An 18406-nucleotide genomic window follows, 5' to 3' on the forward strand; every position below is an offset into this window, starting at 1 on the left:
CTTTCGTGATGCGGTCAGTTTTCAGAAGATGTAGGAAGAAGTGGGGAAAAGAAAATTAGTGGTCTGCCCTTGTTTTGGCAAACCGAAACGTGATGACGCTTATTCGCACCTTTCAACAACGCCAGTAGTGCGCTGGCGACGGAGGTGAAAAGAGATTTTGCGAAGAGCCGACAGCATAGTTTAAATCGGAGACTGACGTAACTATAGCGGGGGTATTAAGTTACGCCCTTCATGACTTTGCCTTTGTCGCTAGTGGCGCACGATATAAAACTAATATATTTTTTCCTGCTATGTATCGCCGCGAAAATATGATCACATAAATACATCTATTTACTCCCCAGAGCTTTAGAGCATTTACGCGCGTGTCGACATTATTGTGATCACGAATATCCTCTACAAATAGCGGCATATAGTGAAGAGCTTTGCGACAGTACACACCAAATACCAATCTACCTTGTGGAGATGTGACTCCCAGAGAGGTTGTTACTGGCTCAGGACGGTAAAACATCTATGAAAGAGCCACTGGAACTGCTCATGACACAAGCGGAAACTTCAACAGGAAAAGAAAACAACGTCAAAGAGGCCACTATGGTTGTGAAAGTATAAAGCTTGACTAAGGGCTGAAAGATGGATGCCAGAAGAGGACAAAGGCAAGACAAGGAAGAGACAGACGGATCGAGTAATCTCCAGTGGCAAGGACACACGCGTTCCTGTCAATGCTTTGTTTAGTTACTAACGGAGCGCCATTGTCGGAACCCAAGCCTTCAAAGCCGGACGCAAGAATTCCATCTCCATGGTAACCGCAAGTGGGTACCGAGTTGAGACAAAGCCGTTTTCCTCGTTCCCCCTTTGTCTGTCGGCAGAGACAGTCCGTGAGCTTCTATGTGCTTGCGTGTACACATGTGAGGCCGTATGGTTGTACGTGCGCTTCGAATCCTTTTGACACGCCACATTCGTGAGGCGCTTATAAGTTTGAAAGGAGCTGCCAAGAGAGACGACGTTCGCGCACACGTCGTCGAAAAGGCAACAGGATATTATTCGGCTGGAGGTATTCTCTTTTCGATTATCTTTTCCACATCTCTTTCGGGCAGAAAATACTACGATAAAAGCGCGATTTACCAACAGACAATACCGTATAGCTATACATATGAACAACAATAGCACTATCTTAGTGCGAAAGGGACAGCGCGACCTAAAGCTGAAAACCAGCTAGAAGGATGCAGCACTGATCTTTTTTTTTCTCCGACTCGTGTAGAGCTTTTAGTTACCCTTTGTATTTAGATGTGCCAGTCCGCCAAACTTAACACCTTGTTAACATGTATATATGGCTGTATATCTGCTTAAAACACGGCGCATATCTGCACGACTCCTTGGGTTACTGTCCTCGCTCCAGAAAGTGAGCTGTTAAATGTTGACGGGCAGACATTGACAAATTCGGTCTTGTGTCAACATAAAAGCCAAAGCTGTTAAAGCCAAAGTCGAAGCAAAACCTTTCGTGCCGTTAGCAGTGTCACCAAAAAACATAATTTAAACACAAGGATTAAACACTTTTATCTTAGTTTAAATAATAATTTAATTAGTAGCGTTTTAATTAGGTCCGAAATATAAGGTTCAGCTGCCAGAGATGTAGTATAAGGCGCCCAAGCTGATTGCGACTGCGCGAAGTTCTCTTGATGTCCATCGAGTTCTAAGTAGGCTCCCATTTTCGCATTTCTCCGCATAGGAATGTGACTATAGTCAGGATCGAGGGATGAGGGATGAACACCCATTTTAAAGCGCTCAAAGGAACACGCTAAAAATATTTCTTTTTCTGTTACATTAAGTAACACTGACACAAACTAGGTTATTATTCCTAAGGATAAAGGCAAAAAAGGCCAGTACATAGCACCGCTGATTCTCTAAGCATGCGATATCATACTTTGATTTTGGTGACTACGACCTCACGGGCGACCTTGAGCACGCTGATTTATTAGTGACAGTTATGCACCTAGTGTCGCTTACAAACTTATTATTTCGTGCACACTGTGACGTGCCCTCGTGCGCTCAACACACCTCGAGTGTTGTGTTAGACATTTCCCAAGTGGGCGAAGTCCGCCTTTAGTGCATAGGGAAATGCGTGACCGATGGTTACACCAAGTCTCCCTTTTTTTCTCAACACAGCAGCAGAGCTTAGCAACCACGCCGTAACACGGCGGCACGATGTAACTACGGCAGCGCCTCTACCCAGAGACGAACTTAAGCCTATTTATTGCGTTTTTTATGCGACGTATAACTACTTGGTCGTATTAGTTTTGCTCGCTGACATGTAGTACAAATTACGCAGTGCCAGCGGAAGCCTGAAGCGCAATATTGTTTTGGGTTGTGAGCGCCGGTGCCAGCGGCGCCGGCGGCAGTTTCAAAGCAGTAAGTTGTGATGCAGCTTAGAACGACAGAAAGATGAGCTAGTTGGTAAAGATTCATTATGCAAAAAAGAAGTGAGGCGTGCAGACAGGACACAGGAGTAGAGAAGTGGACAACACGAACGCAGACTATCAACTGAAGGGAGCACTGAGGCGAAAAAAAAAAGAAAGAAGACACAAAACTCATCTGCGCATGCTCAGGAATGGTAACACCACGTGTCAGTCGGGTACACGTGCTGGTCTACGAGAGAGATAACTGTTAAGGCACTTAATGTCTTCCTTATGTAAAGTAATCGAAGGCTGACTCACGCACGCACTTCCACCATTATAGATATGCCATGCCTCTACCATAAGACGCGTAGCTTCATCCTTATGCCTGTACAATATCGCGCATTCATCTAACTAACAAAAATGGAATTGCCATGTCGCGCCTTAAGTCTTCCATCACCAGATCCTGCATGCACAAAATGAGCGCCAGTTTTAATGCGCAGGTCCGGCGCCTATTAGAAGCAGGTTATCCTAGTGTAGCGGTGGCCACTGTGGCTGAGCGCCTAAAGAAGTCGGTTTCGAGAGGGACGGACGGGATTACGAAAAGCAGTAATAGCAAAAAAACAGTAGTGGCTATTCCGTATATTCATTCAGTGTCGCACAGGCTTAAAAAAGTGGCTAGTAGATATGATGTTAATGTTGCTTTCACTGCTCCCAATAAGCTAGGTAAGATATGCGCTACCGTACAGAATGAAAAGGAGCGGGTAAAAGGCAAAAGACGAACAGATATTTGTCCAGTGAAGCACAATAAGAACAACAGTTTTACTGACTGTCGTATGGGTGTGGTTTATAAAATTTCCCTTAGCTGTGGCCAGTTCTACGTGGGGCAAACGGGACGGTGTATCAATCAGAGGCTAATGGAACATAAAAGGTCGTTAACCGGTGGATCGCCTTCTAATCTTTCGCTACACTGCCGAGATTGTAACTGTACGCCAGAGTTAGATGAATGCGCGATATTGTACAGGCATAAGAATGAAGATACGCGTCTTATGGTAGGGGCATGGCATATCTATAATGGTGGAAGTGCGTGCGTGAGTCAGCCTTCGATTACTTTACATAAGGAAGAGATTAAGTGCCTTAACAGTTATCTCTCTCGTAGACCGGCACGTGTACCCGACTGACACGTGGTGTTACCATTCCTGAGCATGCGCAGATGAGTTTTGTGTCTTTCTTCTTTTTTTCGCCTCAGTGCTCCCTTCAGTTGATAGTCGGCGTTCGTGTTGTCCACTTCTCTACTCTTATGTCCTGTCTGCACGCCTCACTTCTTTTTTGCATAATGTGATGCAGCTAATAACTTCGATAACGAGCGTGGTTAAAACAAACAGCAGATACGACGTTTTTGCTAAGGTTTCCGTACTGGAGAATTGGCATACTAAGACAGTGCAGTTCGACTAGCTTTGCGCCGATGCGGGTTGTACTTAGCGTGCGTACAAGTGCAGAAAGTATTGTGACAGCTCTGCAAGACGACGGTACAAACGATTCTTCAGTCCTCTCTAAAAACACAGGTGCGTAGTGACTTTACGATTTTCACAATTTTACATAACGCTACAATTACAAGCGACATATGTAGTGTGTCATTAACGATCTATCAGCATGCCGCTGAAGAAGTTGTGCTAGAAACCGCGAGAAGATAGGCAGCGTCTGCGAGTGCAAGGTAATGTGGTGGAGAGCGCCATAGCGAACGAAAGTGCCAGCAGAATGCAAGCTGCGCGAGCATGGCGCCAGGGCAGTGCGGCGAGCACGAGAACAGCCAGCCAGACGACCGAGTCCATGTTGGATTTATTAAGCATTGTTTTGGACGCGTCTCGATGACTTTTGCACTATATACCGCTTTTATTAAGTTTTGTTGTAAAACCAGCACATAAAACATATTAACTTCTTGCTAAGTACAGCCAAATTAACTATATAGTTAAGTTGAACCAAGGAAAGCAAAAGTTCAGTAAACGCGGGCTTTACGGGCTTTACGCGTCTCCCTCTTGACCAAAGAGGAGCTCGCGACTACAAAAGATCATCCCGCATCAGCTGTATGGATGTGTCACTGCGCGCCCATTAGGCCACGAACACACGCATGCTTCTCTCTTGCTAAAGTCGCTTTTTGTAATGTCTGGCGCGTGCGTCACGTGCCAGTCGATCCCGACGGGTAGCGCTTTGAGGCACTGTCTTAGGACGATGCTGCCTTCAGGATTGGTCCATATTTTTCGTCATACGGATGCCTGCAGAATGGGTGCAGTGAGCCCATAATGCTATCGCATTAAAAACAAACTATACACAACACCCGTGATGGGCTCGCTTAAAAGCGCATGTTGCCTACCCATTGAGAAGTCCTCAAGTCAGCAAATCAAGAAACAGTGGTCCCATGTTGTAGGAATAATGTGCTAGCTTAATTTTTATTAATTGGGGCGAAAATCTTACACATTCGCAATCGTAAATGGCGTAGGTGCGCATATATATAAAACTGCAAAATTATACCTATTTTAGTTGCTTCTCACCAGACGCCACCAGTCTCAAGCGAAAGTTATTCAAGCGTATCAGGTTTCAAATATAACATGGTATTTCACGCTAAACTAGGCAACGTAAGGCCGCAGTAATAAAAGATGCGTTTCTCTTCTCTTCCCGAAAACTGTTGCTCGCCAGAAAACTATGGGAAATGTTAATTTTTTTTTTTATAGTACTGTGTCTGTGCTAGCTACGGTATGGTATGGTCTGGTAAAGCTTTTTTGAGGTCCTGCAGGTCGTGAGTCATCACGAGGCGCGCCGTTCCCACGCGGGAAGCAGAAGGCAAAGCCTCTCGGCCGCATCGTGGACCTGCTGCACAGCACAGAGTTGATCAGCCGGAACAGGGCTGCGGAGAACCGCCTCCGATGTGGCCAAGCTGTTATCGCTGATATAGCGGGACCGGGCACACCGCCAGAGCATGTGTTCTAACGCGGCTATTTTTCCGCAATCGCTGCAAGTACCATCCGCGTAAGTGTCCGGAGAGATTTCATGTAAGAGCGACGGATTGGGATACGTATTAGTTTGTAGTAGAGGGAGCGTTAGTTCTTGAGCTCTATTGAGCCGCGGATGAGGAACGAAGTAGGTTCTAAGGCTGAGATAGTACTGTTTAGTAATCTCGTTGTAGGTGGAGGGCGTGTCCCTGTTCCCTGGGGAGTCGGCTTCCGACTGGTCAGGGGTAGCGCGGTGGGCAAGTTCGCGCGCAGCCCCCTGAGCCGACTCGTTGAGGTTAGAAGGAGCACCCTCTATCTGACCCTGATCGTCTGATCGCCCAAAAGCCCCAACAGGGCCAACGGGAATGGACAACGTACCTATACCAAGTAGTTGCCTTTCCCATGAACCAGAAATGACATGGAAATTTCCGTAATCGCTTCGGCATCGAACAGTGCCTATAGGTCAGCTGTTGGTTATCAACTCCCGTCCACCCCCATTCCCCTGATGGCTGAGTCATGTCAGGTGCAGGTGTCTCGGAAGCTACCTTTGCATTTCCTTTTTACTCCGACTTAACATAAATTAAATATTAAAGGATATAGATGCTTCGCCACCTATGCAGGTAGCATCTTCAGTGTACAAAGTGTATACTGAAGATGCCACCTGCATAGGTGGCGAGACGTCTATACCCGTTCGATGATAATTTTGTATGTAAAGTAGGAGTAAACATTCTCCAGCGAAGCTGTTACGGGATACTTTCCCCACTGTCGTGTGCGCATGTAGAAAAAAATCCCGAATATGGTGCAGTGCTGGGGTGACCCGCGGCGGAGGTGACGCAAGCGTTAACCACTGCCCATACGTGAGGCGATACCGAAGATGGTGAAGTGCCCGGCCGACCCGCGGCGGAGGTGCAGTTCGCCATTAAAGGCCCCACATACACACTGCAGCTTCGCTGGTCAGCCTTCTTCAGAGAGTGGAAAGGCACTTAGCTTTTGAAATCATCTATGTAAGTTTGGGAATGTGTTTGGATAAGTCTGAGAGCTCTAACTCTTTATTGCTGAGCTTTCTGTGTGTGCAGCGGGGAGGGGGGGGAGGATAAATTCTGCAGTTGAGCCGCTGGATCTCGACGCGTTCATGGTAATGGGATGACAGGGGCACGCAGGTTGTTGCCTAAAATGCAAGCAGTCTTGTCCTCCCATCGATGAGCAAAACCAATCATCCCATCAATCTCTATCTTTGGGAGAAGTCTGCTTGCACTTTAGGGAAGGAGACTGTCAATAAAATAGCGTTCCACAAAGCTGACTACATGATCTATAAAGTACAAGAGAGCATTGAATGTAGAAAGCAATCATCACTGACCTATGTCAAATGTGCATGTGCAGATTCCACCTGCGCATTGTCTTTCTTTTTTTGAGAGGCCAATGGTGTCTGCTGCAAACATGGGCTCCTTTTTCGGCATTCAAGTGAAGTGATAGCCTTTGCTTGCGTTATTATGTAGCTTAACCCATTTAAATAGAAAGCGTAACAGTGCGCATTTGGCAGCGTTTACAGAATGCATCCTAATGGTACGTTTCTTGAACTTTTCTATGCTTTGGGAACTTATATTATTCTAAAGTAATTTGCCGTCAGAGTAACGTATCTTGCTTTATATTAAAAATTCCGTGATTTTGTATGTGAGAGGAACTCGGGAGTAGCCTGTCAATTTCCAGTGACATACGAGGGCGAATCAAAAAGTCTTTCCCCCATTTCTTAGCCAAATTTCGGCTGAAAATGCGACGTCAACATATCCATTCCCAGCGGTGGACCTTTCCTGGACCGGCCCGACCTTATCTGCCGGTAGCTGCGCGGCTCGGCGCTGTCAGTTGTTGAAGATGGCGGTTGTGCTTCACAGTTCCCCGGCGTGCGAGCAACGATGTGTGATTCGTTTTCTCTGGAGCAAGGGACGAACGCCCATCGAAATCCACATGTAAATGCAGCCCACGTATGGGAAAAGGTGTCTCACTTTGAGATCTGGGAGGTGGTCGTGTTATGATTTCGCAAAACGCCGTGAGGACTTGCATGATAATGAGCGTTCAGGGAGGCCGCGTGAGTCGCTGACTGACGACAACGTTTCCGGCGTGCATGGGACAAATGCCTGAACCGGTGTGCGGATTATGTAGGAGACTACTGTAAAGTACATAGAATGGTACGTATATATGTAATTACATGTGTGTACCTTACTTTGGCTAACAAAAATGGGGGCAAAGACTTTGATTCGCCCTCGTATCACGTTGGAAGGAATATGAATTTGGTACAGAATTTTCATTAGGAGTAGGTGGTGCTATTCATCCACTCGAATTTATTACGATGGTGCTAGGGAAATGCATGTGAGTTCATTGCAAAAGAATCTTAGAAGCTAAAGTAGAAAAGAACTGAACTCTCGTATAGACTTGTTTGACCTTATAGAATACGAGCTGTAATACTACTGAACCAAATTTTAACTTGACGAAGAGACCATGTGGTCGGCACCGAGTAGCAAATATTGTTCCAATGGCGTGAACACGTTTGAATTAAAAATACGCTTTCTGTGCTTGATTTTAAAGGCAAACTGACGATTCTTCGTTTTTCGTTCGTTTTTCGTAGACATGTTCAAGATTTTAAACCAAAATATTTAGGTGTTTGCCCACAGCAACAGTGCGAAAACTTATTTCCCTGCTCGAAAGAGCATATTGAATACTTAGATTATATTTTAGAAATGTTACGCACCCCATTGTACATTTACAATTTTCAAGTTTCTGCTGCATGCTTCGAACGTGCACATTATTGCTTCTAATTTTAATCGCAATATATTTTGTTCACAACAGAAAATGTTTTAGTCACCCAACAAAGCTAAACAGTAAGTCAATAGACGCATGATTATATTGTACGGAAGCCCCCCAAAAACCTGCTTTAAAAATTATTCCAGAATGTTTCTCCCTAGAACCATTTTATTTCTGCCAAGTTTCAGGTTGATGCGCCTGGCTGTTTTGTAACGACGCAGTGTTGAAATCCGCATAGAGCTCCAATGTGCAATTAGAAAAAACTTGGTCAATATTTGACAACGTCCCTTACTAGACACCACGCTTCTAAATGATTTAAATATACTAACAGCGCAAAGAACAATGCAGCCAGAAGGAAGGGATCCCGAAGGAAAAAAATCAAGGCGCACTTAGTTGTCCCTACGTGGATGAATGCGGAAGCATTGCGACCACCGTGCGATACCTAGGCTCTTTCAGTCGTTGAGTAACTAGTTCTTGGGACACCTAGTTCTTCGTTCGACTCCCAACAAATGTCGTGGGCTCGAGTACTTTAGGTAACTCCACCTTAACGAACTCTATCTTAATTAACCGTACAATAATGAATTTCGCCTTAGCAGCAAGGGTAGTCGGTTCAACTCCCACCAAAGGTCGTGGGTTCGGGTGCCTTAATTGTACCTTAACTAACTGTACCGTAACAGTACCTAATTAGCACTATTGGTAGGTTCGATTCCCACCGATGGTGCTTGGCACGAGTGCTGTAATGAACTGTATGCTAATTAAACATGTACCTAATTAGATATACCTTAATGAACTGTGTCTTATTTACCTTAACCTTAATTAATACTAAAGGTCGTGACTTCGAGTGGCTTAATTAACTATATCCTAATTAACTGTACCTTAAAACCTTCGCCTTTATTAATATCAAGGGTTGTATGTTCCACTTCCACCCATTGGTCGTTAGTTATTTGCCTCCTTGGACTATCGTGTGGTCACGCTAGTTCTGACAACACCGGATATTTTGTATCATGAACCATATAATCCTTTCGCAATAAAAGGAGGAGAAAGAGCCAATTATGTAATAAAATACAAAGCAAGAAATACACGCCAGTTGTACACGGGAGTGAAAGATGATTTTTTTTTTTTTAGTGTAGCGACGCCAACGGTGCACTAGCGCATGTGTATCCTCCCATGTTGATGTAAAATGTTTCACATACATCACGTGTACACTAGCCCAGACATGTTAGCCTGTATCCCAAGTTATCACTCTTTCGCATTTATTAATTAGCCTATGCATTATTCTTGACATGAGCAAGGTCCCCCTCAAACTATTGTTTGAAGGGGTTACCACGATGAACTAAAGCTGCGGCTTTTAGTTCCAAAATAGATGATCGAAGCTTATACTGCACATTTGTTAAGACGTAATCGCAAAATCTGGCGGCAGTCTCAAAATCAAGCGGGCGCTTTTTTCAGGAAAAGGACACAAATGTACAAGTACTGAAAATGACTTGTTGCACGTAAGGATAGTTATGCTGCTGTAAACGTCATCCGCCCATGCCTATGGTCGCAAATTGGTCACCCCGCCAAGAAAAAAGAAACATCCCATAGCCGTACTGCCTACCAAGACCAGCGCTGCTGCTTCTAAGGGAAGAAATGTGTACACCCTGGCGCCTTCGTGTTTCAGCACGAAGTCCGTACAAGGGGACCAAATTGCCATCGCGAGACTCAGAAAACTGCCAGCAATGCAGGGAGTTGCAGGTGAATCAATGGGAAAGTGGGCGAAAGTGGCCCGGTGGGCAGCAGCCATGCTATGGCTTATGAGGCGCTGTCAATGACAGGGTAGCCGCGCCCATGGCAACCAATTCCGGAAAATTGTCCGTTCCGGCAACGTCGGTCGCTTAACAAGCCGTGACGTATGATCGTTCAAGGCAACGCTTCCTTACTTTCAGAGGACTGTTGTGACTGGTGACGTGTTTCCGAGTGTCAGATGAGCTATCACGAGTACTGCAGTACAAGAAAATTAAGATACCTGACCTGGTCACTGTCGCGTAGACATTTGAATGGGAAGTGAACTTTCTCTCTCTCACACACACGCACACACGCACGCACACAAGCACATACATAAGACAAGGATAGCCTAAGTGGCATACATGCGATCTGGAATAAGGAAAAGTAATGATTTACCGGTCAATGGAACAAAAAACTCTGAAGGTGCACCTTCGCATGCTTACTTCACAGTACTTTCATTGCACATCTCGTCCTCATTTTATTTCCAACGTTTTGCCTCCTACCAATACAAAACAAAAAAGACCGTGTATTCGCATTTCTACAAGGGCGAAATGCAAAGGACGCTCTTGTATTTTATGTAGGCGAACGTTAAGGAATTACAGGCCATCAAATTTAATCCGGTGTCTCGCTAAACGGCGCAATTCATCATTAGATCTTAGTTTCCGCACGTAAAACAGCATAATTTTTGAGGTCTTGTATCCTTTGACAGTACGTACGGCGAATTAAGGCACCATATGCAAAAAGTTCCTCCACCAAGAGTCTCCCAGGTTTCTGTTAGTGGATCAAATTCAAGATGGGATATTGCAAACAGAAATATTTCTATACGACACAGAAGCACATTCCAGTCCATTCCCTTTGTTTGCCTGGTGATTGGAGCTTTGCAGCTTCGACACTTTTTAGGTGTGCTCTACCACAAAGAAACGCCCGTTTAACAACATGCTCTCCTTGTTATAACAGTGCGCTGCCTCCTACATCTCGCAATTTAGTCGTTGATAACTGCATATCACGTGTATCGCGATTCTTAGGTGGCACACGCTCTGTATCTAACCAGCCCCTAGATTAACTGGTGCAGAAGCCGATATCGCCGTCATCCTGCATGCATGGAGGCAGATATTTACATACAACCAATAGACAACAATGGCACCACGGAGCGGCGTGAGAGCGCCGCATGCGGGGTAAAATTTCAACGAGCGGGTGTGCATCTCTCCAATTCCTCCTTTACGCCGCCTTGGTCTTGCCTGCTGCACTGCACGTGTTTGCGCAGGTCTCGTACTGCACGCTGTGTGTCCCTACGTGTGTGTGTGGACGTTTCATTCGCAGGGCATGTGCACGATGTACACGCTTCAATGTGCGTTTAAGAAGATCTCTGCGACTATTTTTCGTGGCTGCAATGTGGCGAGAGGGCAGCGTCTGTTTAGCCTTGTTAGTGACGTGGAGCAGTCAATCGGACACGGCATGTACCGCCGGAAAAATTGTAGGCACATACGACAGTTGTTGACTGAAGCCATTTATGCAGTTTCTCACGAAATGCCTGCTACAAATTCGTATTGTCTCTGTTGGCGACCACGAACTTCCATCGGAACTGTGCAGAAACATACAAAATATATCGCCGCACTACACAAATCCGATATGTGTACACAACTTTAAGTAACGTTTATTACAATATTAAATAGCGGTACCAGCGTAAATAGCTCGGTACTTTTTTAACAGTGGTCAAGAGACAAAAGTTGAAACCATAAGTATTCATCTCTGCTTCGCCAATGCCGGCGCGACCGTTAGTTACTGGCTATGGTGTTGGGCTGCTATGAATGAGGTCGTGGAACCGAATCCCGGCCATGGCGACCGCATTTCGATGGGAGCGAAATGCGGAAACACCCATGTACTTAGACTTAGGTGCACGTTAAAGAATCCAAGATGGTCGAAATTATTCCAGAGTCCCCAACTACGGCGTGCCTCATAATCAGAAAATGATATTGGCACGTAAAATCCCATAATTAAATTACATACATATGTACATACTTTTAACATACAATGAACATAAACTCGTACACTTTCTCCTAACATACAGCAATATAAATTTTTTCCCCTGAAGCAGTTACCACGAACACTGTGGACGTGAATCCCAGCCTCTTCTTGGGAAAGTACACACATCCGGTGTGGTAAGAGAAGTGTGCCGAGGTATCATTAGGCGTTAAATGATATCCGAAATTGAACTCTGTTGTCTTTTCTAGGAGGCAGAGCAAAGCTGAAAACCTTAATGACCCTAACAACGAATCAATGTAACCGCGGCGGTGTTTGTGCTCATGTGCATCGGAATAACATCATGCACATTAAGAGCTCAGTAGCGACATCACAGAAGGAAATTCTCGAGTGGCGTTACTACAACTTTAAGAAAAACATGAAATATGAACATGAAAAGCAGGAAAAATGCAAGGCCTAGAGAAGCTGTGGGCCCTGCTTTTGAACTAACGCAGTTTTTTTCTTCAAATTGTTTTACATTTACTCCCACATGCTAAGGAACAATATATACGTAATGCCAGTCACGGTGAACGTATCATGGGAAGGAAACGAAATTCAGTTACTGCTTGTCTTCAAGAGTCGCAGACTTTTTATTACGATAGCTGTTCATGCAGGCAATAAGCATTTACGACAAAGACTCTCACGATTAAGAAACGATTACTGAATATATGCACGCGCATCTTTCTGAACTCCAAACTTCTCTAAGGCAAATGTTTTGACGAGGCAAAACCATTTCTTGACCTTAAGAGTTTCTATGCGCTAAAAACTCGACTACAGTCGACCATCTGCGGAGCCGGGTTGGCAGCTTCTCGTGCAAGCCCTAGCCCGTGTGCTGTTTTGAGGCAGCATGTAAGCAGCAGGCAAATAGATCCATCTATAATTACTCAAATTCTGATTATGAATATACGTGATATAAAACCGCAAAATATAACAAATTTTGTGTTGAAGAAGGGGATACCTGTTTTGCATGAACCAAATATATGGAGTAATTTTAGCTCGGAAATTTAAGCTAGAGGGACAAGTATGTTGGCTTTACTGACTTCAATCCAAGAACTTCAGTTTTTAAAGCGAAGCCTCCTGTGCCATTACTCCCCAATTTGCAAGTGCTGAATGCTGCTGTCTTGCCCGAGACATAGAGAGAGTGATTCAGCAAGAGCGGACACTCCCATAGAGCCCAGCGGTCGAATTGACTGTACCGCACCAAGCGGGTGCGATTAACACCTTCTAGTTTCGGTTTTGGGCGCGTGCATTTTGAACGCCAGTTGGTACACGCCACGCCGGCTCCGCTGATCGGCGTGACATTTGTTTTTTGCTTCTACTGCTGAACCACGCGTGGCCTTGGCACGGAATCGTTTTATTTAGTAAAAATGATTGCGAACGATCTTTACAAGCCTCCAACGAATATGTGTCACGTGCAATTTCATAAAGTAAACGCAAGGCGTCTTCTGAAATTATGAAACGTTTATTTTGCTCTATATAAATGCTCGTTCCGGGCTTCTTGTGCATTCATCCAAAGTTGTGGCACCAGGTAAGCAGCAGTCGTTGCCGTGCGAAGTTCCACCGGATGCCACCAGCTAAAAAAAAAGTAAATTACAAGCGTGAATTATTTTGGTATATTGACCTAACTGGAATATTGCGTGTAGACGTGAAAGGTGCGTAAGTGGTGAATGAGCGGCATTACAGAAAAAATCACTTTTACATACTTATCGTAGCAAATAGGCTCCTCCCAAACAATGCCATAAAATCTGAAGCAAACATCCAATTTTCAAGCATCCCTCCCTTCCCGGGCATTATTTCCTGCACTTTAAGAGAACAAATACACAGGTGGCTGCGCGTTTTCAAAACAACTTGGCCTCAGTCGACGCGATGGTACGCCAAGTACACAGAGGTGGCTACAACACAAGCTCACAGCCAGACAATGTTATAGGCTCGCAGAATGCCTTCTAGTAGATTCGTGGGTGCAAAGCCTGTATTCAGTCACTCAGAAGACAGAAATGTCAAGTTCTTGAGGTCCACGGCGTTATTTTTTAAGCGTCCTGCCGGCGAAAGCAACACCCTCCCCTGTTATCACTCTCTGCAATCGCTCGTCAGGTTTTCGACAAGCGTGAGCACCGAAATAAGGTACATGTTGTTGCAGGGCAATAAAAAGCCTCACGAACTTGCCAACTAAAATTCAGAACAGGCAAAACTCACCACGACACACAGTCGAGCTGCTTTTGGCTAACTGTGCCAGTATGCCGAGCTCGGCCAGTGTGATTGAAAAGTACCCCAAAAAGTAACGAAATTAGTTAATGCCTAAGGTCAGAGAAAGCGCCACAACTTGTCCCGGTAAGATTCAGTACACGTGAAGCTGGGTCACACGGCCGAGGTGCTTTTTGTCACAAAGCCAGCTTTGGCAAGGGCGCCCAAAAACTACCGAAATAAGATAATAATGCTTGGGCTCATAGAAAGCGTCGCAAGCATCTCCCAGTACAATTAACTCAAATTAACTAGGCCTGGACGGCGGAGCTGTTTTTCGATAACTGCGCCACTGTATAGGTTCAGTGTTGTGCAGTAAGGCTAAATGTGCTTGAAGTGCGTCGCAGACAGTCAAACAAAATTCCTCAGCTTGCTGAGGAATTTTCCAGCAGTGCAGCGGTGCCGTGTCGAAATGCAGATGAAACGCAAGAGAACGCCGGGAGCCCGACAAACGGGATACACCCAAAAGAGACGGGTCGCCGAGCTTCACATGCGCAGCCGGCCCCGCTCACTTCGGTGGCATGCCTGGCGAATGGTGCATGCATGTGGCACGTCTGGCTTGCCGCTAGCTTGTTGCTAGGTGACGCAAGAAAGATAAGTCGAGAAGTATAAGTTCATTTATACGCAAAACATTTTAGTTTTAACGGGAAAGAATAAAAGAAAATAAAACGTCTGTAAGTTCATTTCACATTCTTTTTTTCCCGATGCTCATGTCAACTAACGGATGGGATTGACACTAGGCGTGACGTGTTCCCTGTTGCCAGTTTTCGCCGAGTGTCCGCTCTTGTTGAATTTCTTTCTCTATGACCGAGATATAACAGTTTCATGCAGCGTGTATTCGCCAGTGGGTATGTGCCGCTCTTGAATGATCCTCTTCGACACGAACTTGCGTCACTGGGAACGTTCCACTGGGTAGGTGCAATTGAGCATGTGGCACGGGTATGCCAAAAATTCTTGGGCAATCCTCAAGAATCTATCTGCCTCTGGGTATGTGTTCGAACAGACAAGCAGAAGAAAAGAGGCAGGAGGTGAAGGAGTCGGCAACAGAAAAACGGAAGTCGGCTATAAAGAAGTGAGGAAGTCGGTATCAAAAGCAACCAAGCGCGGAGAAAAAATAAAGAGAGCGCATTGAGAACCAGAGCATGAAATGAGCGAGGAGCTTTGTCCTATACAGAGGGGTGAAGAAGAACTGTGTGTGGCTGTGTGTGGCTGTGGGCGCATGCATAGGTGCATGCTCGTGTGTAAACGGATGACGACAGAAAATACGAACACTGGAGGTAGTCTCTTTTAATAGTAGTGACATGTAGTTTGACACATTACAGTGGTAGCATTTTCTGTACACCACTGCATTAGTTCCCAAGACAATGAACACGCCGCTTGGAAGTCACATCACAATATAAAGCTTCAAAAATGAGTCTTAAGTCGTTTTGGCGGTGGCTGTCGTCTTCACCGTCGGCGATAATGGCACAAGACTGGAAAAGATGTGAAAGAAAAAATGAATTTAGGAAGATATCATTTTAGAATACAGTAGAAAACAACTTACTGCAATGATAAATGATGCATAATTACAGAATTAAAATTATCCGAGGGCACTTAATCACTTCTTATGAGTTCTCGATGCGAAAGCATTAATGACCAATTTAACGTCGCTGAGTGGTCCTTCCAGTTAGGAATTTCTCGCGGGCAAGCGAGTGCGTTGAGGTGCTTGGCGCGTTTTAATTTAGCCTCACCGAGGCGCAGTTAGAACGCAGGCGAGATCTTGCGCATACAAGGAACGAGCTGATAACACAGGATTCCGAGAGCGACGGTGACGTATGGTTGCGGCGATGCCCTCTCCCTTCCCGCAACACCTGGCGCGCTGGCGTTCTGCATCGGCCGCTGTGCTGCGTCGAGGCGCGCACGTGCCATGGTGCTACAGCCAATGGGAACTCCGTCGAGGCTCGATCGTGATGTGGCGTCGTAGCCAATGGCAGTTTAGGAAGCCACAGACAGCGGACGCCAGCTTTTTGGCGCAGTGAACCATTTGACGCTTCCGCATCAAAACAAGTGGCCAAAAAGCATTTCGCTTGTAAGTTCCGTTTGCCATTAGCCAGCCTCCTTCTTTAATATGTCAAAGATCACGATTGCCTGGTACCTTCTCTCACAAACAGTCCTAACATAAACCTTTTTTTTTTTCCTTTTTGCGAACGGGCCAAGTTTATCTTTCAGGAACGTTGACTTATGGTGATGCTGTCAGTCATTATACCGGCTGCTCTCTCTGCCAGAATTAAGTTAGCGTAACTGACCATTTTGTTACTTTTTATTCTCTTTGGAGTTTTGCTTTTCAGCAAAGATAATCATATGAAGCAGTTAAGAGCATTAGCACCAACGATGGTTGCAATTATTGAATTGCAGTTTGCAGTGGCTTAGTACTCATGCTTGTACACTATGGAAAGTTGTTCGTTTCTAATCAATGTAGCGCGTAACGGCTACTTCTCGGCCTTAATAATGTTTCGAATAAGTTGAAAAGCAAACTACAGTAACCGACGAGCAAACAGACTATTCTGTCGAGCATTTAAGCGCCATAGATTCGATGCTATAGTATTTTCACTTTCTACAAAGTAATCTCCAGATTAACATTTCGTAGAATATCTTCCGAGCTTACTACTTCAGTTGAGTGTCAGGCGCCATCATTGCCTTTCGTCTGCAATAAGAAAGACGAGTTAGAAATTGCATCCGACCTTTGTAAAATTCATCACTGATTTTCATTTTTTGAACTTACAGACGTATCTGCCGCAGCCGCCTAAAGAAAAAAATAGAAATTAGTAAACATCAGTCATGTACTACGCTATAAATTATTTGCAGTGTAAGCAAACAAGTTTCGTGGTAAAAGAATGGCGCCTTGTTGCTACCACCAAAAAAGCAGCCAAGTAAGTTCGCATGGCTTTCCTTTTCATCACATTATCACACGTCCTAGTGCCGCCTTTGGCTTCCGCAGCATCATCCACAAAGAGTGACGTATTTCTCTAGCTTTATGTTTTCACAAGCGATATCTAAGACTTTTGACGAAGCCAGAAAATCTGTCAGCTAATCTCTTCTCAGTGATCCCCCATAGGCAATTTAAGACAGTGCACTCTTGACAATCGCGCGTTTTCTTGGTGCGGATACATGCTGATTCTTGTGCGTACTTGCAGCCTTAGTTACGCAACTGAGCTGCGCTTCGCCCAAGGAAGCAGAATCAATGGCATTTTTATATGCATAAAAACTGCACTGATCTGTTAAGTTTTCATCCCTTTCCAGCAGAGCAAACACCTTCAGTAATGCCAAGGTCTCTGGTTACAGATATTTCAGACACTTCTGAATGCATACTGCAGCTGTTCCTGCAGCGACGAACCAAACACTCTTGAGACTACGGAACACGGATAGTGATAAGGAATCTTTGAGTCTATGTGGCACGCTAAGTTCTAAGCACATCAGTCGTAGCCCAAACCAACACAGCGCATTGAGTTAAAATCGCTACGAAGTCTTATACTCCTAACGCGCAGGCATTTGTGCATCTTAACAGTCGCGGTACTCGTGTGAATATATGTACTCACTCTGCATCCTCGCTTCTGAGGCGCTCGTCTTCGTTGAGGATTAATGGCGCCGCGATGCCCCTGAAAGGGCAGTAACGCGTTACTCGAGCTGCTTTACATGTAAATGAATGCACAGAACTTTGCAACGTTGCAGGCGGGCACGAACACGCACTGTCACGACTCTTTGAAAGTCGTGTAATAGCGGCTCTTTAGTATTTGGCCACCCTGAGCGCTCTGCTAGTGGTCGCTGCGTTCCTATTATAAACGTAAGGGTACTGCTCAGGAATTGTATTTACCTAGCGCAGAAGCATCTAAACATTTACTGTAGTGGTTGGAACTGGTTTACACATACCCGACCATGAATAACAAAATCATGCAAGTCAATATCATTCTTGTCAACACATTCGCGCACAGAATTTTTCTGCTGTGAAAATAGCGAAAGTCTCGTAACATTACTGATGCGTAACAATTCATGTCGCAACAAAAATTCACGCTGGATGTCTTCGCACTCGTTCGTCGCCGACCAACATTGCGCGCTTTCTGGATCATATAAGTTGCGTAGCTATAGTAAGTCGGCCCTTTTAATTTGATTCTTGAAAATAAGGTCGAACAGTGTTCAGAAGTGTACTTGATCTCGTGTATTGCGCTCACTGAGCCACAC

At 45.1% G+C, this 18406-nt stretch overlaps 2 long non-coding RNA genes across 3 annotated transcripts in view; one reads left to right on the plus strand and one right to left on the minus strand.

Annotated features, from left to right (window-relative positions):
* Window positions 1-883: 883 nt before the first annotated feature.
* The window catches only part of LOC129382240 (uncharacterized), a 97697-nt gene continuing 80174 nt past the window's right edge, over window positions 884-18406 (plus strand). For both annotated transcript variants that reach the window (XR_008610338.2, XR_008610336.2), the window contains exon 1: window positions 884-1048. This is a non-coding gene — a long non-coding RNA (uncharacterized lncRNA). The remainder of the gene's footprint in view (window positions 1049-18406) is intronic.
* LOC126521185 (uncharacterized) lies at window positions 15464-16965 on the minus strand. Its single transcript, XR_007597193.2, has 3 exons — window positions 16953-16965; window positions 16836-16874; window positions 15464-15663 (listed from the first exon to the last, which is right to left on the minus strand). It is a non-coding gene; the product is annotated as an uncharacterized lncRNA (long non-coding RNA).

Source organism: Dermacentor andersoni, chromosome 6, assembly GCF_023375885.2.
Source record: "Dermacentor andersoni chromosome 6, qqDerAnde1_hic_scaffold, whole genome shotgun sequence".
Taxonomy (NCBI): Eukaryota; Metazoa; Arthropoda; class Arachnida; order Ixodida; family Ixodidae; genus Dermacentor; species Dermacentor andersoni.